This window comes from Podarcis bocagei, assembly GCF_964188305.1.
Source record: "Podarcis bocagei genome assembly, chromosome: 3".
In the NCBI taxonomy this organism is placed as follows: domain Eukaryota; kingdom Metazoa; phylum Chordata; class Lepidosauria; order Squamata; family Lacertidae; genus Podarcis; species Podarcis bocagei.
Window position 1 is genome coordinate 108,022,540 of NC_138127.1, and position 25,973 is coordinate 108,048,512.

The 25,973-nt window shown below is 48.4% G+C and overlaps 1 protein-coding gene across 4 annotated transcripts in view; it reads right to left on the reverse strand.

The window, feature by feature from the left end:
• Positions 1-25,973, reverse strand: part of EXTL3 (exostosin like glycosyltransferase 3) — a 170,071-nt gene that overhangs the window by 101,907 nt on the left and 42,191 nt on the right. For all 4 annotated transcript variants that reach the window (XM_081188493.1, XM_081188494.1, XM_081188491.1 and 1 more), the window contains exon 2: positions 3,548-3,677. The gene's annotated coding sequence lies outside the window, so the exon portion shown is untranslated. The remainder of the gene's footprint in view (positions 1-3,547; positions 3,678-25,973) is intronic.

Genomic DNA, 25,973 nt, shown 5'->3' on the forward strand with positions numbered 1-25,973 from the left:
AGGGCACAAGTCTATGGAGGTAGACGTGGGTCCAAAGGAAAGCACAGCAATAAGTTTAAAGCCAACTTGGCTGCAGGAGTCGCCGGAAGGAGGCGTACAAGGCGCCGTCCAACCATCTTAGCCTCATGAAAAACAACAAAAATATATATGAACAAAACAGGTAAGTAGGAACTTAAACCTTAGCAGAGAAGAGCCCCATGTCACCCCTAAAGTTTTATAGGGTATCCTGGCACAGTTAAGTCCAAAAAAATTTAGTATAATAGCATTAGCAGGAATCATTATGAAGTCTGCATCAAAACAATTACAAAGTCTGGCTGCTGCTTCCCAAGTCCTCCTGTCCCTGCGCTGGCTGCTTAAACTTTCACCTTTGCACATCTCTTCATCATTTTGGTACATTCCCAAATCGCTTCCCAAGTACCTTGAAGACCACCTCTTTCCCATCATCAATGCTCACTTGCCTTCCCATTCTCTCTGATCAAGTTTCCTACAAATAAGAAGCCATGATATGAATGAGCAGCATGTACCTCCCCACAAGCCAAGCCAAGCTAACCATGGCTTCCCACCTGTGCTAGAAACTCAGATACATAAGCTAGGTGCCAAATGGCACCTTAGACCTGGGTTGCGGTCACCGCAATGGAATGCCTGTTCGCCAGGGTCCCTTCCAACGCTACAATTTTATGATTCTATGATTTCAGCTACATTGCTTGGCTGTATCTCGTGCCTACAACAACAACAACAACAACAACAATAATAATATATCATTTATACCCCACCCATCTGGCTGGGTTTCCCCAGTCACTCTGGGTGGCTTCCAACAAAATATTAAAATACCGTAATACATCAAACATTAAAAGCTTCCCTAAACAGGGCTGCCTTCAGATGTCTTCTAAAAGTCTGGTAGTTGTTGTTCTCTTTGACATCTGGTGGGAGGGCGTTCCACAGGGCGGGCGCCACCACCGAGAAGGCCCTCTGCCTGGTTCCCTGTAACTTGGCTTCTCACAGTGAGGGAACCGCCAGAAGGCCCTCAGAGGTGGACCTCAGCATCCGGGCAGAACAATGGGGGTGGAGATGCTCCTTCAGGTATACTGGGCCAAGGCCACTTAGGGCTTTCAAGGTCAGCACCAACACTTTGAATTGTGCTCGGAAACGTACTGGGAGCCAGTGTAGATCTTTCAAGACTGGTGTTATGTGGTCTCAGCGGCCACTCCCAGTCACCAGTCTAGCTGCCACATTCTGGATTAGTTGTAGTTTCTGGGTCACCTTAAACCAGTGTTTCCCAAACGTTTTTGGGCAACGGCACACCTGTTTGCCGGAAAAAAATCTCGCGGCACACCACCATTAAAGCCCCGCCCCGTGACGTCAGCGCGCAGCGTCACGCCGGGAGGGACGCACAAAAGTTAAAGTTTTTTCCCTCCCCGCGAAGCAACGAAAGAGGGCGCCTCAACTCCGGGAGGTGGGCAGGGAGCGGGGGGAGCGGCCAGACGGGCTCCGCTGGGGGACTTTCGGCTGCCGGAGGCGGGGAAGGGGCGGCTGCAGCGGACCCGGAAGTGGTTGCGCCCATCGGGGGCGGTGGGAGCGCGCCGTGCGGGTTGGTGGGTGGGGGAAGGAGAGGAAGAGGAGGGGGCGGCGGCGGCGGCCGGAGGCTGGACGGATCCGCGCAGGGACGGCGCGCGAGCCGGGAGGAGGCGCGAAGAAGGAGGCAAGGCGAGAGCAGCGCGGCTCGGGATGCATTCGGACTGCCGGCTGCTGCGCCCGAGACGCGGGGTATGGTGAGCAGCCCGGAGCGCCCGCTCCCCCGGGGGACCCGGCCGACGCTGGCCTCCCTCCTCCTCCTCCTGTTGCTGCTCAGGCGGGACGCGGCGGCGCAGAAAGGTGCGTGCGGGAGCCCCGCCGGGAGGGGAGGGACCAGAGCCTTCCCGCCTTTCTTGCTTGGCGCCCACCCAAAAGCCCGCCGGGTTTTCGCGCCTTCCTCCAGTAGGCCGGCCGAAGCGAGCGGCGATGGGATGTGGGAGCTCGCTCGCTCGCCGCCCCGCGTGTGCTCGCCGCCGCCGCCCCGCCTCTCGCCGCCCGACTCGCCCGTCTCCCTCCCACGGAACACAAGGCAATGTTCGGCGGCACACTAGTGTGCCGCGGAACACCGGTTGGGAAACACTGCCTTAAACAATTCACTTGTCCCACTAGGCAAGAAGCGAGAAACACACCCAGTGGAAATGGTATTAACTAAGGACTTTCGCATGTCTTTTGCTGTGCACAAGCCATCTGGCTCGATGGAGATGTCAGTTTGCAACCTGGCACCCAGAAATCTCTAGAAAGTACTGGACTCGCACCAGTAGCAAAACACCCCTGGCGCCTGGAGAATTTCAAACACTGCTTTCACCTGCCTGCCAACCGCAAAACTATGGGTATCGTCATGCAAACAAGGTGGGATATTAAGCTAATATATTAACCTTTCCAATCAGTTGTCCAAGAGGGTCTAAATAAAAAAAAGACAACATGCCCAGTCCAACCAAGTTGTTTCAACACTGATGATCTTTGCTTCTTTCAGTACACTGGTATTAGTTCACCTGTGGACTGGACATGTTGTTTGGATGCCTGATTATCGTCTTCCAAAGCTATTCCGAACTTAAAAATGGAAAGTGTAATGCTGTTGATCAACAAAAGAGGTTTAAAGACTGTCTCAAGGCAAATCTAAAAAAATGTAGTATAGACACTAACAGTTGGGAAACACTTGTCTGCGAGCGCTAGAGTTGGAGAACAGCCTTTACCAAAGGTGTCATGGACTTTGAAGACATTTGAACTCAGGACACAAGGAAGAAACGTGCTAAGAGGAAGGCACGCTTGGCAAATCCACACCGTGATCCACTCCCACCCGGAAATCAATATCCCCACTGTGGAAGGACATGTGGATCCACAATTGGCCTCCACAGTCACTTACGGACTCACTGTTAAAACCGTGTTTATGGAAGACAATCTTACTTGGCTTCGAATGATTGCCAAAGAAGAAAATAAAAAAATATTATTAATGGTTTCAAAATATACTATAAGTGGGCTCTTTAATGCAACAGTAGTTGCAGGAAACAGTGGATCCACCTTTGGGTAACAGAGGGAATGCAAGCAAGTAGCAGTGGTACCTCGGGTTACATACGCTTCAGGTTACATATGCTTCAGGTTACAGACTCCGCTAACCCAGAAATAGTGCTTCAGGTTAAGAACTTTGCTTCAGGATGAGAACAGAAATTGTGTGGTGGCAGCGGGAGGCCCCATTAGCTAAAGGGGTGCTTCAGGTTAAGAACAGTTTCAGGTTAAGAATGGACATCCGGAACGAATTAAGTACTTAACCTGAGGTACCACTGTACTTTAGCAGGGTAGATTTGCTGTTAATCAATAGAAAATCAATTATTATTATTTTTGCAAATATGCATTTCATTATTTGTATGTGACTTCTTCTCATGGGGATGTAGCGGACCAAAAAAGTCAATCTCATTTTTGCATAAAGACAGATGCTGCAAATAAACCAGCTCACTTAAGACACAGAATTTCACCTTACCTCAATTTTGTGACCAGCCTGCAACCCAAAAAGAGCCTCCAATCCGTCCACCGGATGAAACGCTGGAAAAACTTTTAATGTCCAGATTTCCCACCAGAAACAGAATTTTACAGATTATCAACAGGATCAGCTGCAAGAAGAGTTAAAAAAAGGGGAGATAATGAAGGAAAGCTAGAGAAAGTAGTATTGTCTGAAGTCAGTTGATAGGCACACACATACATGTACAGATAAACACATGGCAACTAGAGTGAGTCAGCATTTGGGCTGCTTGAACAGTAATGGAAGAACATGGTGGAGATAATAATGGCCTGTGGAATAGAAAAACCCACACAGAACCTCCACCAAGTGCATTTCCCAATGACGAGGATGCTTAATACATGCTTAAGATGCAAATCCGCATGGGACGCGGGTGGCGCTGTGAGTTAAACCAGAGACTAGGGCTTGCCGATCAGAAGGTCGGCAGTTTGAATCCCCGCGATGGGATGAGCTCCCATTGGCTCAGTCCCTGCTCCTGCCAACCTAGCAGTTCGAAAGCACATCAAAGTGCAAGTAGATAAATAGGTACCGCTCCGGTGGGAAGGTAAAGGGCGTTTCCATGCGCTGCTCTGGTTCGCCAGAAGCAGCTTAGTCATGCTGGCCACATGACCCAGAAGCTGTACGCCGGCTCCCTCAGCCTATAGAGTGAGATGAGCACCGCAACCCCAGAGTCGTTTGTGACTGGACCTAATGTTCAAGGGTACCTTTACATTTAAGATGCAAAGCAACCACAAACTCTGAGCAAGAAAGCATTTAGGGCAAAAATAAACCATTCTAATGATAACTAAGAGAACTGCATTGGCTCCCAGTACGTTTCCAAGCACAAAGTGTTGGTGCTAACCTTTAAAGCCCTAAATGGCCTTGGTCTTATATACCTGAAGCAGCATCTCCATCCCCATTGTTCAGCCTGGACACTGAGATCCAGCGCTGAGGGCCTTCTGGCAGTTCCCTCCCTGCGAGAAGTGAGGTTACAGGGAACCAGGCAGAGGGCCTTCTTGGTAGTGGCACCTGCCCTGTGGAATGCCCTCCCTTCAGATGTGAAGGAAATAAGCAGCTATCTTATCTTTAAAAGACATCTTCCCTGTTCAGGGAAGTTTTTAATATTTAATGCTGTATTGTTTTTAACACTTGACTGGGAGCTGCCCAGAGTGGCTGGGGAGACTCAGCCAGATGGGTGGGGTATAAATAATAAATTATTATTATTATTAACTGTACTTTTAAAATATGTTTAGCCTGGAGAAGAGGGGATATGAGAGCCATCTTCAAAAATGTGAAGGGCTACCCCATGGAGGACGGAGCCAGCTTGTTATGTGCTGCTTTGGAAGGTAGGACTCAAACCAACGAAGTCAAGTTACGAGAAAGGACACCCCCAACTCAACATCAGGAAGAACTTTCTGACGGCAAGAGCTGTCCGTCTGTGGAATGGACACCATCGGGAGACTGTGGACTCTCCTTCCTTGGAGAAGGTTGGCTAGCCATCTGTCATGTGGATGCTTTAGTTGAGATTCCTACATTGCAGGGGATTGGACTCGATGACTCTCTGGGTTGCTTCCAACTCCACATAACACTGGTCTTGAAAGACCTACATTGGCTCCCAGTACGTTTCCGAGCACAATTCAAAGTGTTGGTGCTGACCTTGAAAGCCGTAAATGGCCTCGGTCCAGTATACCTGAAGGAGCGTCTCCACCCCCATAATTCTGCCCGGACGCTGAGGTCCAGCGCCGAGGGCCTTCTGGCGGTTCCCTCCCTGCGAGAAGCCAAGTTACAGGGAATCAGGCAGAGGGCCTTCTCAGTGGCGGCACCCGCCCTGTGGAACACCCTCCCACCAGACGTCAAAGAGAACAAGTACCAGACTTTTAAAGGACATCTGAAGGCAGCCCTGTTTAGGGAAGATTTTAATGTTTGATGCATTATGGTATTTTGATATTTTGTTGGAAGCCACCCAAAGTGGCCCAGAGTGGATGGGGAAGCCCAGCCTGATGGGCGGGGTATAAATAATAAATTATTATTATTATTACAATTCTGTGATTCTAAATTGTAACCATCTCCCGTTCCAGGAAGGAAAGTGCCCAGTTTGGAATTATAAAAAAATGCTTTCTCTCACATGCGCTCCCTTCAGCTTCATGGAATGAAGAGTTTCCTTCCCATTATATACATAAAAAAAATCTCCCACGCATTGTGCAAGTATTTCCCCCCCACCGATAAGCCTCTCCTGGATTTTCAGTATTTAACACAACAGCCAATCTAGCAGCTGTTGAAAGAATGAATACCTAATCTACATTCCTTTGGTGAGATCTCCTCCCTTCTGTATCTCCTAGCTCAAAATAACTCTGATAAGCAAACTATGCACACTGATGGCGCTGTGTGCCGAAGTGGGGAGAGCAGCTTTTTCGAACAGAGAAGCAGGTGAGAGGTTGTGGGTAGGGTCCCTCCATCCTATACCTACATTCCCCAGAAAACCGCCTCTTCCTGCTCCAGAGCCAGGCTAAGAAATAAGGGGGGGGAGGGAAGTGGTAAGCAGTGGGGAGAGGGGTGTTCAACATCCCTGCCCATCTCATGAGAGCCAGTGTGGTGTAGTGGTTAAGAGCGGTAGTCGCATAATCTGGTGAACCGGGTTCGCTTCCCCGCTCTTCCACATGCAGCTGCTGGGTGACCCTGGGCTAGTCCCACTTCTCTGAAGTCTCTCAGCCTCACTCACTTCACAGAGTGTTTGTTGTGGGGGAGGAAGGGAAAGGAGATTGTTAGCTGTTTTGAGACTCCTTAAAGGTAAATGTAAAGGGACCCCTGATCGTTAGGTCCAGTCGTGGCCGACTCTGGGGTTGCGGCGCTCATCTCGCTTTACTGGCCGAGGGAGCTGGCATACAGCTTCCGGGTCATGTGGCCAGCATGACTAAGCCGCTTCTGGCGAACCAGAACAGCGCACGGAAATGCCGTTTACCTTCCCGCTGGAGCAGTACCTATTTATCTACTTGCACTTTGACGTGCTTTCGAACTGCTAGGTGGGCAGGAGCAGGGACCGAGCAACGGGAGCTCACCCCGTCGCAGGGATTCAAACCGCCGACCTTCTGGTTGGCAAGCCCTAGGCTCTGTGGTTTAGACCACAGTGCCACCCGCATCCCTCCTTAGGGTAGTGATAAAGCAGGATATCAAATCCAAACTCTTCTTCGTCATCCACTGAAGTTACAGAACATCCCTCAGTGCTGTTTCACCCTCTTTTGCTTATAAAGAACACTTTGTCAGTGTGTGTGTGTGTGTGTGCGCGCACACACACACACACACAACTCCAGTTAGATTTTAAATATATAATAATAATAATAATAATAATAATAATAATAATAATAATAATAATAATAATATATTATTTATACCCCGCCCATCTGGCTGGGTTTCCCCAGCCACTCTGGGCGGCTTCCAAAAGAATATTAAAATACTATGATACATATAAACTTATTTATTGCCTCGTAATTTTTGCAAATGTTGAGAAGCAGCCTATATTACGAGACAAGTCATAATGTGTACCTCTGGAACTCCCTGCCTATTGGCATCAGGTCTTCACTGACCTCTTTTTCGGCGCCTGCTAAAATCGTTCTTGTTCAGACAAGCCTACCCAGACATGTAGAATGCTGATGTATGCTTTAATTTGCTTTGAGTTTATTGCTGGCTTTAGCTTTCAAATATTTGAAAGGGTTGCTTCTACTGATAATTTTATAATTTTGTTCTCTTTGCAAACAGCTTTGAGAAATTATTATTAATTTTACAATCCATCAATTCAGTTTGTAAATTTTATGAAATAAATTCAAATAAATACTCTGCCTGAAGTCCAAATGAGATCTATAGAATGCCTGTAGAAGCCCATTAGCAACTTCAAGCAGCGCTAAATTTCCTTCTCCGATTTCAGAAACAACACATATCCATTTGTTCCTTTCTCTGGAAGCTCCTCTTAACACTAGAGACATATCTCTGATTTAATCACTGTTTCGCAACAGAAGCCAACGCCCAATCCCTTTTTATCCTATTTCAGCATTACTCCAGTAAGTGCATGGAAGCAGGCCATGCCTTTGATGGTGGACACATCAGTTTGGGGTCTTTAGATTAACGGTGGCAAAAAGTCTCCATATGTTTAGCCAGCCCACAAAGCTCCCCCAAGCCAGAAGAACTGATATTAAACGATGAGTCAGAGAACAGGCAGGCAACAGGCTCGGACTGCAACAACAAAAACCCCAGCAAAATGCTAGGAATTTGGAGAGACAATATTTACAGCTGTATGTACTGTGTCAGAAAAAGGGGCTGGGGTGTTTGATGCACAAATCGTTGACCCGGCAAGTGGAGGAAAAGCGTTTTTGTCTTTTTCCCTAAGCAGATACACAATCCATCAAGCACCGCAAATGCTCTTCCGCAGAACAGAGGCAATACCCTGGCCTCAGAATTCACTCACCACGTCTAGAACTGTTTTGCCAAGCAACAAGAGCAGAGATCCATTTTTCAACACAGGGTTTTACAATTTATTTCTCGCCGCCTTTGCAACCAACTGGATTTGGACAAAGAGATAGTGCAGACTGCTTTTGAAGGATAAGCTCTGAGGGGCAGGGAGAGAGGAAGATTAGGAGATTCGGTTGGGATTGCAAAGTTCAGAGCTACGGAAGCCCAGCCATATCTAAAGCCCAGCCTTTCCCAACCTGGTGCCCTCAGCCTGTTTTGAACTTCAACTTCCATCAGCCCTAGCCAGCACAGCCGTGGATCAGAAGGTCGGCGGTTCGAATCCCCGCGACGGGGTGAGCTCCGGTTGCTCGGTCCCTGCTCCTGCCAACCTAGCAGTTTGAAAGCACGTCAAAGTGCAAGTAGATAAATAGGTACCACTCCAGTGGGAAGGTAAACGGCATTTCCGTGCACTGCTCTGGTTCGCCAGAAGCGGCTTAGTCGTGCTGGCCACATGACCCGGAAGCTGTACGCCAGCTCCCTCGGCCAATAAAGCGAGATGAGCGCCCCAACCCCAGAGTCGGCCACGACTGGACCTAATGGTTAGGGGTCCCTTTACCTTTACCTTAGATTCCCAAACTCTCCTACTTGCCTAAACCCTCCCTTGATAGCTAATCAACTGACCCCAGCACAGAGAGTTGTTGATGGGACTGCTAAGCAGAGCTTAGTTGCACAGCGGGTTTGAGCATGCTAGACGGGATTCTTGCTTTGTTTCAGCCCAGTTTCAGATGCCTGATCCATTGCTAATCCCTAATATATTTTTTTTGTTAAAAAGCCTCTTGACCCAATTGTTCCCTTCCATCCTTACAGAAGCCCTTGTAATCCTGAAACGATGGGAACTGCTTCACTTTCCAATAAGGAGCAAATGAAACCATCACTTTCCTGGGTGGCATTTACTCCTCTCCTGCCACCCTATTAATGAGATAAAATCCTCGATTCTTTTCTCAGGCTGCCGGCAACCTAGAATTAAGACTGCCCACATATTCTGCACAATCGAAATCTGAACAGCCTTTATTTCACCTAGCAAGATGTCCTCCATTGGCTTAGTTCAGCGTCCTTCACCGAGAAATCAAAACTGCATGTTTCATTACTTCATAAGGGCTAGAAGCCTAATTTAAGGAAGAGCTGCACCAATCTTCATACTGAGACCAATGTACTATACAGAAGCTGAATATGTTTACCCTGGAAAAGAGGAGACTGACAGTAGATGTGGTAAAGGTAAAGGGACCCCTGCCTGTTAGGTCCAGTCACAGACGACTCTGGGGTTGCGGCGCTCATCTCACTTTATTGGCCGAGGGAGCCGGCTTACAGCTTCCGGGTCAAGTAGCCAGCATGACTAAGCCGCTCCTGGCGAACCAGAGCAGCACACGGAAACATAGGAGCAGTACCTATTTATCTACTCGCACTTTGACGTGGGGTCCTGCTAGGTGGGCAGGAGCTGGGACCGAGCAACGGGAGCTCACCCCATCGCGGGGATTCGAACCACCGACCTTCTGATGGGCAAGCTCTAGGCTCAGTGGTTTAGACCACAGCGCCACCCACGTCCCATGTAGATGTGATAGCCATCTTCAAATATCTTAAGGAAGATGGAGTGAGCTTCTTTTCTCCTGCTCTGGAAGGTAGGACTCGAACCAACGGCTGACTAAACATCAGGGAAAACGTTCTGACAGTGTATCTGAAGAAGTGTGCATGCACACGAAAGCTCATAGAGCCAGTGTGGCATAGTGGTTAAGAGCGGTAGTCTCGTAATCTGGGGAACTGGGTTCGCTTCCCCGCTCCTCCACATGCAGCTGCTGGGTGACCTTGGGCCAGTCACACTTCTTTGAAGTCTCTCAGCCCCACTCACCTCACAGAGTGTTTGTTGTGGGGGAGGAAGGGAAAGGAGATTGTGAGCCGCTTTGAGACTCCTTTGAGCCAGTCTGGTATCGTTTTTTTAATATCGTTCAAATTCTATTACAGGTTTGCAAGTGAGAGCCAGTGTGGTGTAGTGGTTAAGAGCGGTAGTCACGTAATCTGGGGAACCGGGTTCGCGTCTCCGCTCCTCCACATGCAGCTGCTGGGTGACCTTGGGCCAGTCACACTTCTTAGAAGTCTCTCAGCCCCACTCACCTCACAGAGTGTTTGTCGTGGGGGGGGGAGGGAAAGGAGAATGTGAGCCGCTCTGAGACTCCTTAAAGGGAGTGAAAGGCGGGATATCAAATCCAAACTCTTCTCTTCTTCTTCTTCATACCAATAACAAACTCTAAGGTGCTACTGGAAGGGATTTTTTTAAATTTTGTTTCAACGTTCTGAGAGTAAGAGCTCTTCAACCATGGAAAGGTTTTTCACTGGAGGTTTTTAAGCAGAGGTTGGAGGACCACCTGTCATGGATGCTGTAGTTGAGATTCCTGCAGTGCAGGGGGTTGGAATGGATGACCTCCAGGGGTCCCTTTCAACTCTTCAGGTCTATGATTCTATGGTACAGTGGTCAGAGTGACAGACCAAGGCTGGGAAGCTTGTTCCACGCAGCCATGAAGTTCACATGGACCATTTACGCACTTTCAGCCTAGTTGGTTGTTGGTTGCAAACCAATCCCTGTCTGCAGAATTATCCCACAGCTGCCCTTCCAACATGCCAGCCCTGGAGAGTAGTCGCTGCCGCACTTTATTCCCCCTTCCCCATATAATACCGCAATAGCCGCCTTCTTCAATGAGCAGGAACCTTCTCCAATCCATCACTTTGGCATTTTTTATTTATAAAATCATTTATGCCACACCCTAAAAAAATTAAAAAGGTCCTCTAGGCAACTCACAACCATAAAAACACAAATGCAATAAAAACAGGGAGATTCAAAACAGAGCCATTAAAACACAATCAAGCAGAAAAGAGGAATTCAAAACAAACTCAAAAGCCCAGCAGAATAAAAAGAGGTTTACAGCATCCCATCCCAGAAAGAGATCATAGAATCATAGAGTTGGAAGAGACCACAAGGGCCATCGAGTCCAACCCCCTGCCAAGCAGGAAACACCACCGGAGCACTCCTGACATATGGTTGTCAAGCCTCTGCTTAAAGACCTCCAAAAAAGGAGACTCCACCACACTCCTTGGCAGCAAATTCCACTGTCAAACAGCTCTTACTGTCAGGAAGTTCTTCCTAATGTTTAGGTAGAATCTTCTTTCTTGTAGTGTGGATCCATTGCTCCGTGTCCGCTTCTCTGGAGCAGCAGAAAACAACCTTTCTCCCTCCTCTATGTGACATCCTTTTATATATTTGAACATGGCTATCATATCACCCCTTAACCTCCACTAGAAGGGTTTTCTCCTTTCCACCTTTGGTGCAGCTTCCCTCTTGCACAAGACCTGAATATAGTCGTATCTTGGATCCCGAATGCCTTGCGACTCAAACATTTTGGCTCCCAAACACTCCCGGAAGTGAGTGTTCTGGTTTGCGAACGTTCTTCGTAACCCAAACGTCCAACGTGGCTTCCGATTGGGTGCAGGAAGCTCCTGCAGCCAATCAGAAGCTGCACCTAGGTTTTCAAATGTTTTCGGAAGTCGACCGGACTTCCGGAACAGGGTCCGTTCGAGCGCCAAGGTACAACAGTATCTCACTCAAGGGTCATTCATCAAGCCTGATGCTAACCTGTACCAATGCAACTCCTCTAATACAGTGGCACCTCGGGTTATATACACTTCAGGTTACATACACTTCAGGTTACAGACTCCGCTAACCCAGGAATAGTACCTCGGGTTAAGAACTTTGCTTCAGGATGAGAACAGAAATCGTGCAGCGGCAGCAGGAGGCCCCATTAGCTAAAGTGGTGCTTCAGGTTAAGAACAGTTTCAGGTTAAGAACTGACCTCCGGAACGAATTAAGTACTTAACCTGAGGTACCACTGTAATAAAAAGAATAATAATTTATTATTTATATCCCGCCCATCTGGCTGGGTTTCCCCAGCCACTCTGGGCAGCTCCCAACAGAATATTAAAAACACCAGAAAACACCAAACATTAAGAACTTCCCTAAACAGAGCTGCATTCAGGTGTCTTTTAAAAGTAAGATAGTTGCTTATTTCCTTGACATTTGATGGGAGGGCGTTTCACAGTGTGGGTGCCACCACCGAGAAGGCCCTCTGCCTGGCTCCCTGTAACCTCGCTTCTCGCAAGGAGGGAACCGCCAGAAGGCCCTCGGCGCTGGACCTCAGCGTCTGGCTGAATGAATGGGGGTGGAGATGTTCCTTCAGGTATACTGGGCCAAGGCCATTAGGCTTCTACTCGTGAGAAGTGGGGTAAAAATGGCCAGGGCAAGGTAAGATTTTTCTCAGAGCTCCTTTTGAGGGTCACCCTGTGTATCGCCTATATAAGGAGTCCCGCTTATTCCACATGCCATAATGGGAATCCTCATTTCGCTTAAGGGAGTTTTCCAACACCAAGGACTCTTCTCCCCTTTCCCAGCTTTCGCTCTTCCTTTTAAGCTTAAACCTTCCTTGGGAAAACTAGAGGCTGCGCAGCAAGAATCCATCCCCTGCCAACACTTCTCAGGGCACTCAAGGGTCAGATTTTGTCCTTTTTTGCAAACACACACAAGCATCTAAGAACAAGGACAAGAAAGGATTGGAAAGGAACATGGGAAGCAGTTCAGTTCCACGTTTCTGGGGCTCCTGAGTTTCCCGTTGTTTGGGCTTTGCTAGTGCAAGCAAATAGTTTCGCATCAACACCGCCTACGAAACATATCCAGACAACATCCCCAGTTGCTTGTCTGTTACCTTCATGCAACACGTTTGTGTGGACTTCCTGAAAGCACCCAGTTGGCCACGGACAGTGGAGAAACAAGTTGCTGGATGATACGGCCATGCCCTTGTTTCTCAACTCAAAAGAAATCCATTACACAGCCCCAAAAGTGAACATGTACTTTGCGTGAGAAACAACATCACTGACAGAATACATCATCGTTTTTAAAGGGGCGTTCAGCTTGTCTTGCACACAGATAAACCAATTGCAGTTGCTTCCAAGATCTGGGACACCAGGCAAGTAACACACACACACACACAGAGAGGAAATCAATATGTTGGCATTTTTACACAGTGCTCACAGTGTCCCTGGAACCTCAAAAATAGAGCCATTTTCTTTTTAATTAAAAAAAGCCCTTCCACTCAGGCTCTGCGTTCTTTACAGACATTTCTGAAGATGTTAAAAGCGTGCAGTTCTGTGTCGAAGGCAGATGCATCACCCTTCCAATTTAGGCTTATTAAGCAAGGGCCCAGCTGTTCAATAGCTGGCAGCCAGTTTCTGTCCCATTTTCAAAACCATGACTCAAGATGTGCTGATTTACACAGCGCCGAGGTGAACAGGAGAAGAGAATGGCTAAGGAAGAGGCAGACCCAAATATGTAGCTACATTCCTTATAGACGGGAGGACTCTTGTCTTCGCAATCGAACAAATGTACTGAGAAAGCGCAGAGATGGGTAAGTGCAGAATTCAATACCTTGAGGATCTCAGCTTTTTAAACAGCAGGTTTCTCATCCCTAAGGATAGAACGACAGACCTGAAGGTATGCAGGCAGTGGCCTGATTTGCACATAGCACACAGCAATGGATTTATAGAATTGCAGAGTTGGAAGGAGCTGGACCATAAAGAAGGCTGATCACCGAAGAACGGATGCTTCTGAATTCTGGTGCTGGAGGAGACTCTTGAGAGTCCCATGAAGTGAAGGCGGTGAAGGTCCTGCGTGAGTGTCTGGAGGGGGTTGGAAGATGGATGGCGGCTAACAGATTGAGGTTGAATCCTGACAAGACAGAAGTACTGTTTTTGGGGGACAGGAGGCGGGCAGGTGTGGAGGATTCCCTGGTCCTGAATGGGGTAACTGTGCCCCTGAAGGACCAGGTGCGCAGCCTGGGAGTCATTTTGGACTCACAGCTGTCCATGGAGGCACAGGTCAAATCTGTGTCCAGGGCAGCTGTTTACCAGCTCCATCTGGTACGTAGGCTGAGACCCTATCTGCCTGCGGACTGTCTCGCCAGAGTGGTGCATGCTCTGGTTATCTCCCGCTTGGACTACTGCAATGCACTCTACGTGGGGCTACCTTTGAAGGTGACTCGGAAACTACAACTAATCCAGAATGCGGCAGCTAGACTGGTTACTGGGGGGGGCCTTCTCGGTAGTGGCGCCCGCCCTGTGGAACGCCCTTCCAGCAGATGTCAAAGCGATAAACAACTACCTGACATTCAGAAGACATCTTAAGGCAGCCCTGTTCAGGGAAGTTTTTAACGTGTGATATTTTACTGTATATTTGGTTTTTATGGAAGCCACCCAGAGTGGCTGGGGAGGCCCAGCCAGATGGGCGGGGTATAAATAATAAATTATTATTATTATTAATTATTATTATTATTATGGAGAGAAGGCCCTCTGCCTGGTTCCCTGTAACTTGGCTTCTCGCAGTGAGGGAACCGCCAGAAGGCCCTCGGTGCTGGACCTCAGTGTCCGGGCAGAATGATGGGGGTGGAGACGCTCCTTCAGGTATACAGGACCGAGGCCATTTAGGGCTTTAAAGGTCAGCACCAACACTTTGAATTGTGCTTGGAAACGTACTGGGAGCCAGTGTAGGTCTTTCAAGACCGGTGTTATATGGTCCCGGCGGCCGCTCCCAGTCACCAGTCTAGCTGCCGCATTCTGGATTAGTTGTAGTTTCCGGGTCACCTTCAAAGGTAGCCCCATGTAGAGCGCATTGCAGTAGTCCAAGCGGGAGATAACCAAGCATTCCCAGCAACCAGCATTCAGAGGCAGAACACCCAATAGCAAGTGCTAGCATTCAAAGACTATCAGCCTGTCATCAGCAGGAAATCCCACCCCCCACCTTTCCCCCGAAGCTCACAATTTTCCCATGCTGAAATTCCATCCACTTTCACCCCCGCCTGCAACTCTGGGGCTCATCACACTCCTCCTGGAATTTCTTTATGACCCCCCTAGGGAGCTAACCGTCTCTGGCAAATTGACATTCGCTTGCCCCTGCCAGGCTATGAATATACTACAAGCTGACACCAACAGAGCCCCGTGACGACCCGGCTTCCCAACTGCAGTAGACAGACATGGTTAGTTAGCAGCCTCTCGCATCAGCAAGTTTTCAGCCAGCCCGGGGCTTTACCTCTGCACACAGGCTTCTCTTAATAAGTCCCCACTGGTTTGCCCTTACATAGCATCCTTCACCCTGAAGGACACAAAGTTGTTTTCACTGTCTGGGATGCAGGATAGCACCAGCTGCTCTGCACACCTACCACCTACAGGTGCTATCTAGGAGAGTAAGCAGTGGTTCTCAACCTTTTTTCCTCTGGGCCACACTTCCAGAATAGAAATTTGCAAATGCCACACTGAATTTAGTTATTCATTAAAAAAAAAAAAGACACTGGAAATCAACAAGAAGAAAACAGTGCTTGATTTATGGCATGTCCAACAGGTCAATTGCGATCTACTGGTTGATTGCGGGGCTTCCCTGGTCGATCCTGATCGATCGCGTGATGCTGAGAGATCTCCCCACCCCTCTAAAAAAAGCTCTGCAACTCAGGCCTGATTTATAACACAGAATACACCTGCTTTATAATATGACCATGAGACATCCAGAAAGTATAAAATATTGCAGCTACGTAAGAACGCGAAGCATTTCCCAAACGTAATACCTGTCCCTGAATCTTCCTGCCATGTTTGGCATCCTCTCCTGACACAGAACTGGGCTGGTGGACTCTGAGAGACCAGGGTTCGAATCCCCACTCAGCCATGAAGCTAGTTGGGTGACCCTGGGCCAGTGGTCACCTCTCGGACTAACCCACCTCATAGGGTTGTTGTGAAGATTAGATGGGGGCGGGAGTCTTCTTTTCTCATGAGGTGGCCAAAGTCTTGGAGCCTCAGCTTCAGGATCTGTCCTTCCAGTGAGCACTCAGGGCTGATTTCCTTCAGAATGGAGAGGTTTGATAGAATGGATAGGTTTGATATTTCTATCAGTTGCCAACCAGATGCCTGCGGGAAGGGACCCACAAACAGGATTCGAACACAAGAGAAACTCTCTCTCCTCCTGTGGTTCCCAGCAACCAGTACTTGGAAACATTAATGCCTCAAACTGTGGAGACAGAGAATAGCCATCAAGGAATAATCACAGGCACACAGAAGAGTAAAATTGGGCAAAGCTAAGCAAGCCGAAGAAGAACTACACCGAATTATTCTGGCTACCATGTTTATTGCGCATGGAATATGCGCAGCATAGGGCCAGGTAAAGGTAAAGGTACCCCTGCCGGTACGGGCCAGTCGTGTCCGACTCTAGGGTTGTGCGCCCATCTCACTTAAGAGGCCGGAGGCCAGCGCTGTCCGGAGACACTTCCGGGTCACGTGGCCAGCGTGACGAAGCTGCTCTGGCGAGCCAGCGCAGCACACGGAAACGCCGTTTACCTTCCCGCTAGAAAGCGGTACCTATTTATCTACTTGCACTTAATTAAGAGTGCTTTCGAACTGCTAGGTGGGCAGGAGCTGGGACCGAAAGACGGGAGCTCACCCCGCCGCGGGGATTCGAACCGCCGACCATACGATCGGCAAGTCCTAGGCACTGAGGTTTTACCCACAGTGCCACCCGCGTCCCTTTAAATCCAGCCCTGCAGGAAAAGGCAGCTTTTTAGCCAAATACCATCAGAGGCAGTGATAAAGACTGGTGCTTGCTTTACCTGAAGACTGTAAATCTTTACACGTCAAAAGCAGTGTTGCTCGTAAAGCATGGTATTAAATATTTCCCAGCCCACAGCGCTGCAGGGCTAAGTGCTCGTCTCTGGGCTCTGCAGGGGAAGCAGAAAACTGGCTGTTCGCCCTCAGCTGGAATCATGCCTCAACAATACAAGAGCACAATACAAAAGTTCACTTTACTGCTTCAGCAAAAGCCAGTTGCAAGAAAAGGAATACTTTCTCAGGGATGAAATTAAAGTGAAATGGACTCTTTTCATGTTTGTCAATAAGGAGAGCGACTGGCTTTTTACGCAAAACGGCAGGGCCAATTGCAAAGGATCTCACAAGGAGCCGTGAACTCGCTTGGCCTCTTCTTTCACTGTCCAAGTTTGCTCCCTCCAGGCAGCCAATCTAAATGCAAATTGTAAAGAGGCAAGAGCTGCAATGTTTTGGAAGAAGAAGAGCAGGAGAGAGAGAGAGAAAATAATTGCAAAGCAGCAAAGGAAGTACTTGAAGACATAATCCTGCATAGGTCAAGAGAGTCTGACTGGGCTGGATTAATCATTATGTTAACGGCAACAGAGTCCGAACTGTGCTGTGGCCCAATTATCCAGGAATCAAGTCAGCGCGTTGAAAAAGTGCATCTGCTTGCGCTACCAAGCTTGGTCTCCTTGAAAGTTCCTTGCAAACTGGAACCTAGTTCTACACAACCTACTAGCGCTGGGCGATATATTGATATATTGTCCAAAACGGGGATGCGGCTGGCACTGTGGTCTAAAGCGCTGAGCCTCTTGGGCTGGCCGATCAGAAGATCGGCGGTTCAAATCCCCATGATGGAGTGAGCTCCTGTTGCTCTGTCCCAGCTCCTGCCAACCTAGCAGTTTGGAAGCACACCAGTGCAAGTAGATAAATAGGTACCATTGTGGCAGGAAGGGAAACAGCATTTCTGTGTGCTCTTGCTTCTGTCATGGTGTCCCATTGCGCCAAAAGCAGTGTAGTCATGCTGGCCCCATGAACTGGAAAGCTGTCTGTGGACCAACACCAGCTCCCTCGGCCTGAAAGCAAGATCAGCGCTGCAATCCCATAGTCGCCTTTGACTGGGCTTAACCATCCAGGGGCCCCTTTTTACCTTATATTGCCCAAAACTGGTTTGAAGTCCCTATCATGATATCAGTTTTATAATTTTTGACCTGGCAATATGATTTTTTAATAATTTTTGACCTGCTGGCCACATGACCCGGAAAACTGTCGGTGGACAAACACCGGCTCCCTTGGCCTGAAAGCGAGATGAGTGCTACAACCTCATAGTGGCCTTGGACTGGACTTAACCATCCAGGGATCCTTTACCGTTTTGGTTTTTTTTACTCTTCATACCCTCCTCCTAAGCAGCTGAGTTCGCACATTGCAAGCCCTACACAGCCGAACCTTTTGTAGCTGGAGGCTCCTTCAAAGTTGTGTAGAAAGGCCTATCTAGGGTCACTTGAGAAATTCTTAGTTAGGCCTGATTCTTAGCTAGGCTAAACAGTCACCAGGTCTATTTGCCATTTGAAAAGGAAGCAGGGGGAGAAAGAGAGAGTGTTAACTGTACAATTCCTGCACCGCTGAAGAAATTTTCCCCATGGATGCCTCCCAATGTAGCTCACGCTGGGTTATGTTAAAAACCTCGATCTCATGTTCAGAACGCTTTTGACTCTGAAAATACAAGCGCATTTATAACCAAATAAGGGGCTGAACAATGAAGACCCTTTTCCCAAATATGCAAACTTCACCCCCAAGCCAGATACCAAGTCTCTGCACACACAAAAACCCTTCAAGGACTCAAGGGAGACGTTTGTCGGAGCCACATTCAGACCGCCATAAGTTAACACCAATCCTTCCGTGGATGTTTCTCAGCTTGATTCCTTACAACAGGGTACCTACACCTGTGAAGAACACCTGCCTAAATCAAGGCCAGGTAGAAGATGTGTTCAAAATTAGCCATTATTTTTTAAGGTGATGCATTCCAGAAAGCACCATCTCCCCGATTTTGTCAGCTGGGTAACAGTGTTCGAAATTAGCCAGGCGCCATTTGCACCTGGGCATTGGCCACTTGCGATCAAGTGAAGATGCCTGGGCGCCAAGATGGCACCCGAAGTCTCCACCATCTGAAGGTGCGTGCCTGGGGATCCTTGGATCTGGTCTGGTTTCTCACACTAACAACACATGCTATAGAATTCTATCATCCTATGAAATTCAGGGACGAAAATGCTTTTTTCAGTGCAGCAGGAGCATGAGCTGTGAACGATCTTATGAACAGACCACATCACCATTAAGAGAAAGAGGTCAGAATGGCCAATATAAATGTGGACTGTCCCTGGATCAAGGGATTTTTCTTCTTTAAATTCTCGAGGTTTTTAACCCAGCTCAAAGTGGTCATCTGTACTAGCCGGATGTCTAACTGATAATCAATCACAACTAGTCCATCATTTGGAAAAATAAGAGATGCCTTGCCCCAAAATGGCAACTAGACATTCCGTTTTGGTGACTGTAACCTTGGTTACAGACAGCATCTTAAAAAGCAGAGACATCACCTTGCCAACAAAGGTCCGTATAGTTCAAGCTCTGGTTTTCCCAGTAGTGATGTATGGAAGTGTGAGCTGGACCATAAAGAAGGCTGATCACCGAAGAAGTGATGGTTTTGAATTCTGGTGCTGGAGGAGACTCTTGAGAGTCCCATGGACTGCAAGAAGATCAAACCTATCCATTCTGAAGGAAATCAGCCCTGAGTGCTCACTGGAAAGACAGATCATGAAGCTGAGGCTCAGAGACTTTGGCCACCTCATGAGAAGAGAAGACTCCCTGGAAAAGACCCTGATGCTGGGAAAGATGGAGGGCACAAGGAGAAGGGGACGACAGAGGACGAGATGGTGGGAAAGTGTTACTGAAGCTACCAGCATGAGTTTGACCAAACTGCGGGAGGCAGTGGAGGACAGGAGTGCCTGGCATGCTCTGGTCCAGGGGGTCACGAAGAGTTGGACACGACTAAACAACTAAACAACAACATCCTTGGTTTAAGGAGTCTGCTGGTAGCAGCTCGGGAAAATCCTTAATATGTAGGTTTTTTTGGAGGGTGGCACGGCTGAATCCAGAGCAAGTACCAGGGCTGTGGAGCAGCACTCTAAGAAACATCAATGCTGGCAATCACGGGTCAGGATTGCGCCTGCAGAAATTTACAGTGGCATAAGCTTTTTTTTTGACTACATCCCATCCCATCAGATGCATGAAGCGCTATCCGAGCTTCAGGTACATATACCTATGGTTTGGCAGTAGGATGCATTTGTGTGTACATATATACAGTGAGGTCAGAAAGGAATGAAATGCAGAAAAGTGCAGATGGTGATAATTGTAGTTTTAAAACTGCTCCTTCCCAAAGAACAGTTGTGTTGATAACACGGGGCATCCAGGCACTGGAAAACCAATTACTATTGCTAATCCACTTAACGCATGTAGTGAGATAATAATAATAATAATAATAATAATAATAATAATAATAATAATAATAATAGCAATAATAATAATAACAAATTTTATTTATATCCCGCCCTCCCCGGCCAGAACCGGGCTCAGGGCGGCTAACACCTGTAAAATTACAATAAAAACATAAAAGGGGAGGGGGGAGAAGCAATTTAAAATAGAAGTTAAAAGGCAATTTTAAATGCTGCCTCATTTTAATAGTAGCCCATGGATCAAAACCATAAGGGGAGGGAAAACATAAGGGTCAGACTGAGTCCAAAGCGAAGGCCAGGCGGAACAGGTCTGTCTCGCAGGCCCTGCGGAAAGATGTCAAGTCCCACAGGGCCCTGGTCTCTTGGGACAGAGTGTTCCACCAAATCAGGGCCAGTACTGAAAAGGCCCTGGCCCTAGTTGAGACCAATCTAACCACCTTGCGACTTGGGACCTCCAAAGTGTTGTCATTTGTGGACCTTAAGGTCCTCTGTGAGACATACCAGGAGAGGCGGTCGCGCAGGTACCAGGGTCCTAGGCCGTGAAGGGCTTTAAAGGTCAAAACCAGCACCTTAAACCTGACCCTGTACTCCACTGGGAGCCAGTGCAGCTGGTACAGCACTGGATGAATGTAACCCCATGGCAAGGACCCCGGAAGGAGCCTGGCCGCGGCATTCTGCACCCACTGGAGTTTCTGGAGATGAAAACCCATCCGATCAATCCAGTCCACAGGTGATGGCACTTAACCCCTTGATGCACCATGAATTCAGTGGTCTCACATTGGGAGCAACCCCAGTTGAGAGGGACATTTCTGCACCCACTGGACATCCAGGGAAATGCATGTTATGTAAATCCAAGTAGATCCTCTCCATATTTACATTTACGAGCAAGAATTAGTAACCCCACTGCAGAAAGAAACGTGCACTGAAAAAGGTGGCAGGGAAGAGAGGGAGGGAGAGAAGACCCCAAGCATTTTTTATTTTAATTTTAAAAGGCTGCAACATAGCTAGGAAGAACCAAAGAACTGTCGCTCAAACAAATCCCACCCACTGGATTAAACAATGTATTTTAAACCATAGTTTCTGTTAATCTTCAAGGTGCTATAAGACTCCTGACTGTTTCCTGTGACCATGGAAGAGACTTTAGCCACAATGACCACCAACTACCGATTGCTCTCCTAAGCTTGCAAATGCGCCAATTTCTTTCTGTCTGCCTTCCCCGTTCTTTCTGTGTTTATACCCAACAGTTCTTCTGCGATGGAACGCAAGACGGCTCACAGAGGATTAGAAATGCAGGAATCTGCCTTGTACAGAGTCAGACCATGGGGTCCTCAACAGGTTTCCAAGTGGGACTCTCTCTTAGCCCTCCCTAAAGATGCCAAGTGAGAGCTGGACCATCAAGAAGGCTGCTTGCCAAAGAATTGATGCTTTTGAATTCTGGTGCTGGAGGAGACTCTTGAGAGTCCCGTGGACTGCAAGAAGATCAAACCTCTCCATTCTGAAGGATACCAGCCCTGAGTGCTCCCTGGAAGGACAGATCCTGAAGCTGAGGCTCCAAGACTTGGGCCACCTCATGAGAAGAGAAGACTCCCTGGAAAAGACCCTGATGCTGGGAAAGATGGAGGGCACAAGGAGAAGGGGACGGCAGAGGACGAGATGGTGGGACAGTGTTCTCGAAGCTACCAGCATGAGTTTGACCAAACTGCGGGAGGCAGTGGAAGACAGGAGTGCCTGGCGTGCTCTGGTCCAGGGGGTCACGAAGAGTCGGACACGACTAAACGACTAAACAACAACAAAGATGCCAAGGATTGGCTATGGGAACATTCTGCATGCAATGAATATTCTCTAACCCTGAGCTGCAGTCCTTCCTAGCCATTCTCCTGTCAGGGCATTGACCAGACCCAGACATGATTAACTTCAACATGTGCTTCAGACAGTGTCTTGGGGCATACCCACGTGCAGGACAGACAACCACACTGGCATCCAAATTACAGCTTGCAGCAGAGTATTCCCTGCAGAATAAAACTACTGATTTTGTGCATGTTCACTCCACCTTCAGCCAACCGCACCGCACCTTGCCAAGCAACAAAGCAGCTCCTCGTGAGAGCATTTTTGGTTTTTGGCTACTGCTGCAGTCAGGAATTAATTCTGCTCGGAGCTGGGCCAACAGGCTGCAACCCACCTGGGTGTGTCAGCCTAAATCTGGGAGCTGGAGCACGCTGGCGGGATCCATGCTTACTCAACAGTTTCAAGGGAAAAGCCATCCATCAATGTGGTCTGATCACATGGGAGAGGGCTTAGTGTCAAGGCTCCAGGAAATCAGAAGGAAAGGAAGTCCTGGCTTACTTTGGGTGCAAGCCGCAGGAGAAAGGTGCCCCCTTGGATATATGGGGCAGAGGAGAGAAGACAGCAGGGGGGAAGTGATCCAGCTCAGGAGCTGACGAAAGACCACAGTCAAATCAGAAGGCGAGCCTCAATGCCAAAGCGAAGCCTTAGGAACGCAAGGAAAAGAGCTTTCCACCAATTCCCATCCCTCCCTTACTTGGCAAGTGGCTGAGATCACAACCCCCAGATTTAGATACTCTGCCAACCAGTTTCCAATCATCTCATACTGAGAGAGACAGGCTCTGGCAGCCTTTTTGGAGGATTCAAAGCAGAACACAATTTTCAGAATTTAAATGTGCCCCTTTTCACATTCTGCACCTCAAATAACTAATGGCGGGAATCCATCCCTGAAAGACAAGATGGCCTGCCACTCCCCAGCTTCCCCCAAAATAGAGATGCTGCAGGGGGGGGGCACTGAGTACACTCTTGCCCCCCAGGGTGCAGAAAAATAAATCAGGGTCTACCCTACTGGGAAGGAATCTGTTGGGTTTATAGAACTTTTGGTGCAGATGAGCAGAGGTGTCTCCCAGCTGAACGTAAGAACAGTGGCCCACAGAGTCCAGTATTCTGCTCTCCCAGCAGTTAAGGAGATGCGTGTGGGAAGCCCACAAGACAGACCTGAGACCAAGAGTCTTCTGCTCCCCTGATGTTTCCAGCAACTGGTATTAAGCTGGTTAACAAAAGCAACCAAAAGGCCCCTTTCCTAAACGGCCTTGGTCCAGTATACCTGAAGGAGCGTCTCCACCCCCATTGTTCTGCCCGGACACTGAGGTCCAGCGCTGAGGGCCTTCTGGCGGTTCCCTCATTGCGAGAAGCCAAGTTACAGGGAACCAGGCAGAGGGCCTTCTCGGTAGTGGCGCCTGCCCTGTGGAACACCCTCCCACCAGATGTCAAAGAGAACAACAACTACCAGACTTTTGGAAGACATCTGAAGGCAGCCCTGTTTAGAGAAGCTTTTAATGTTTGATGCATTACTGTATTTTAATATTTGGTTGGAAGCTGCCCAGAGTGGTTGGGGAAGCCCAGCCAGATGGGCGGGATATAAATAATAATTTATTAATTATTATTATTATTAAAAGAAAAAAAGACTTAAGATACTGATTTGTACTTGTATATAAAGGTCTTCTTGGGGTGCTGGAAGTAATGCCCCTTCCCCCTGAGACGTGTTAGAAACTCATAAACTAATCACCAAATGGCACCTTAAACCTAGGCCACAATGGAATGTCTAGGTGCCAATTTTCAAATGAGCATTATTATTAATAATAATCATTTCATGTCTATACCATTTTATATTTTAAAGGGGGAGATTTCAAAGCAGCTTACAACACACTGAAACATCAAATCAAACAACCCAGAATAAAACAAATTTAAGCTTCAAGGAAAATATTTTAAGGTCCTTCTCCAAGGGACATGTTCTACCCGGACGGACACTGGGGTCCAGCGCTGAGGGCCTTCTGCCGGTTCCCTCACTGTGAGGAGTCAAGTTACAGGGAACCAGGCAGAGGGCCTTCTCGGTGGTGGCACCCGCCCTGTGGAACGCCCTCCCACCAGATGTCAAAGAGAAAAACAACTACCAGACTTTTAGAAAACATCTGAAGGCAGCCCTGTTCAGGGAAGCTTTTAATGTCTGATGCATTACCGTATTTTAATATTTTGTTGGGAGCCACCCAAAGTGGCAGGGGAAGCCCAGCCCAATGGGCAGGGTATAAATAATAAATTATTATTAATTATTATTGTTATTGTTATTAATTTGCTTTCCCCAGTCGCCAAACTGGCACCCTGAGATCTCCACGTGGTCACAACTGGAGCTGTGCCAGTCACAAAATGCACCTGGCTAATTTCTAGCACTGCCCCCTAGCTGCCATTTTGGGTCCAGCTCTGCTCCCCACCACCACCACCACTGTACCCAGCTCCGGTGGGTGGGCTCCAGGTTCTGCCTGCCCAGTTCACACAGAGCAACAATGAGGCTCAACAGGCCTCCTTGCCGGTGCCGCACGAACCGAGCGTGTGGCCTCGAAACACTCCCCAGGATGACCCACAACATGCCAGTGGTTCAGCAACACGCAAGTCAACATGAGGAAGGCTCCCCGAAGTTGAGAAAGTCTCGAAAACCACGGCCGTAGGAGCATGATTCATCCTGCCCAGATGTATCACATCTGCCAGTTCCGAGGACATTTGCCTGGTATATTATGGTGCGCCTTTGCCTCTCTTGGGCTAGGGCCCAACACACATGCCAGAGTTTGCTCTCACATCCAGCTCTTTAATAAGATTTGAGATTCTCGAACACAAAAAGGCAGAAAAACTCATTACCAAACTTAAAACCATGGAGAGACCTGGTCTGAACAAAGACATTGGATTCTTATCTCATTATACATGACTAAGCCATTTCTCACCTTCTCACCCCTTGCCTTTTCCTGTAAGACCTATTACAGTCGTTAAGAGTCGTCAACAGGCTCATCTCAGCTATCTGCCAATCTCCCATTCCCACCACCCTTCTGAGTAATACCCCTCCCCACCTTCTCACTATATAGAAGGATCTGGCAACTTCTGTTTCAGTGTATCTGAAGAAGTGTGCATGCACACGAAAGCTCATACCAAGAACTAACTTAGTTGGTCTTTAAGGTGCTACTGGAAGGGATTTTTTTATTTTGACAAAAAGGCAGGCATGTGCTTTGCATGGGTAATGTTTGAATTAAAGGCCCCGGGGCAAAAATCGCTGCCTTCCCAAGGGGAGGGGCAGGGAGAGAGAAAGAGAGAGAGAGAAAGAGAGAGAAAGAGAGAGAAACAGCTCCTTTCTTTTTTGGCAGCAGCCCACGATAACACTCATAATCCTGCAAAATGTAGTAGAATACATTTCCAAATCCCTATCAGCAAATCTCATAAACAGAAGGTCTGTTACAGGCTAGAGCTCAAAGGAGAGAGGAGGCTGGCTGGTCCAGGATTGTGGCAGCTGCCATGGGGCAGGATGCTCTTGCATCGTCGCCGGCACCCACAGCCCCCCGCCCCCAGGATCCTCTCATCAGCATGCTGGGCATCCCCCCACCTCCAAGCGGCAGACTCTTCAGAAAGGTAACCACAGACCCTGCGATGCTCTGAGCGGCTGTGCGCCTGGCTGCTCTGGTGCTCCCGCGACACAACAAGTGCGCTTACTGACAGCAGCTGTTCCGCGGGCAAATGAAAGAGGCCCCCCCAACCCGCTTTTAATAGCGCAAGGATCAGAGGGAGGCTTCAGCCCAAGCTGCAAGTGCAATCAATGAGGAAAACAGAGCCGGGAAAAGGCTTTCTGGAGATGAGAAGGAAGGCTGTAAGGTCTTCAAGGGGGGGGGGCGGCGAGGGAACAAAAGGAAAGCTTTGGCATGGGTTGTCAGGAA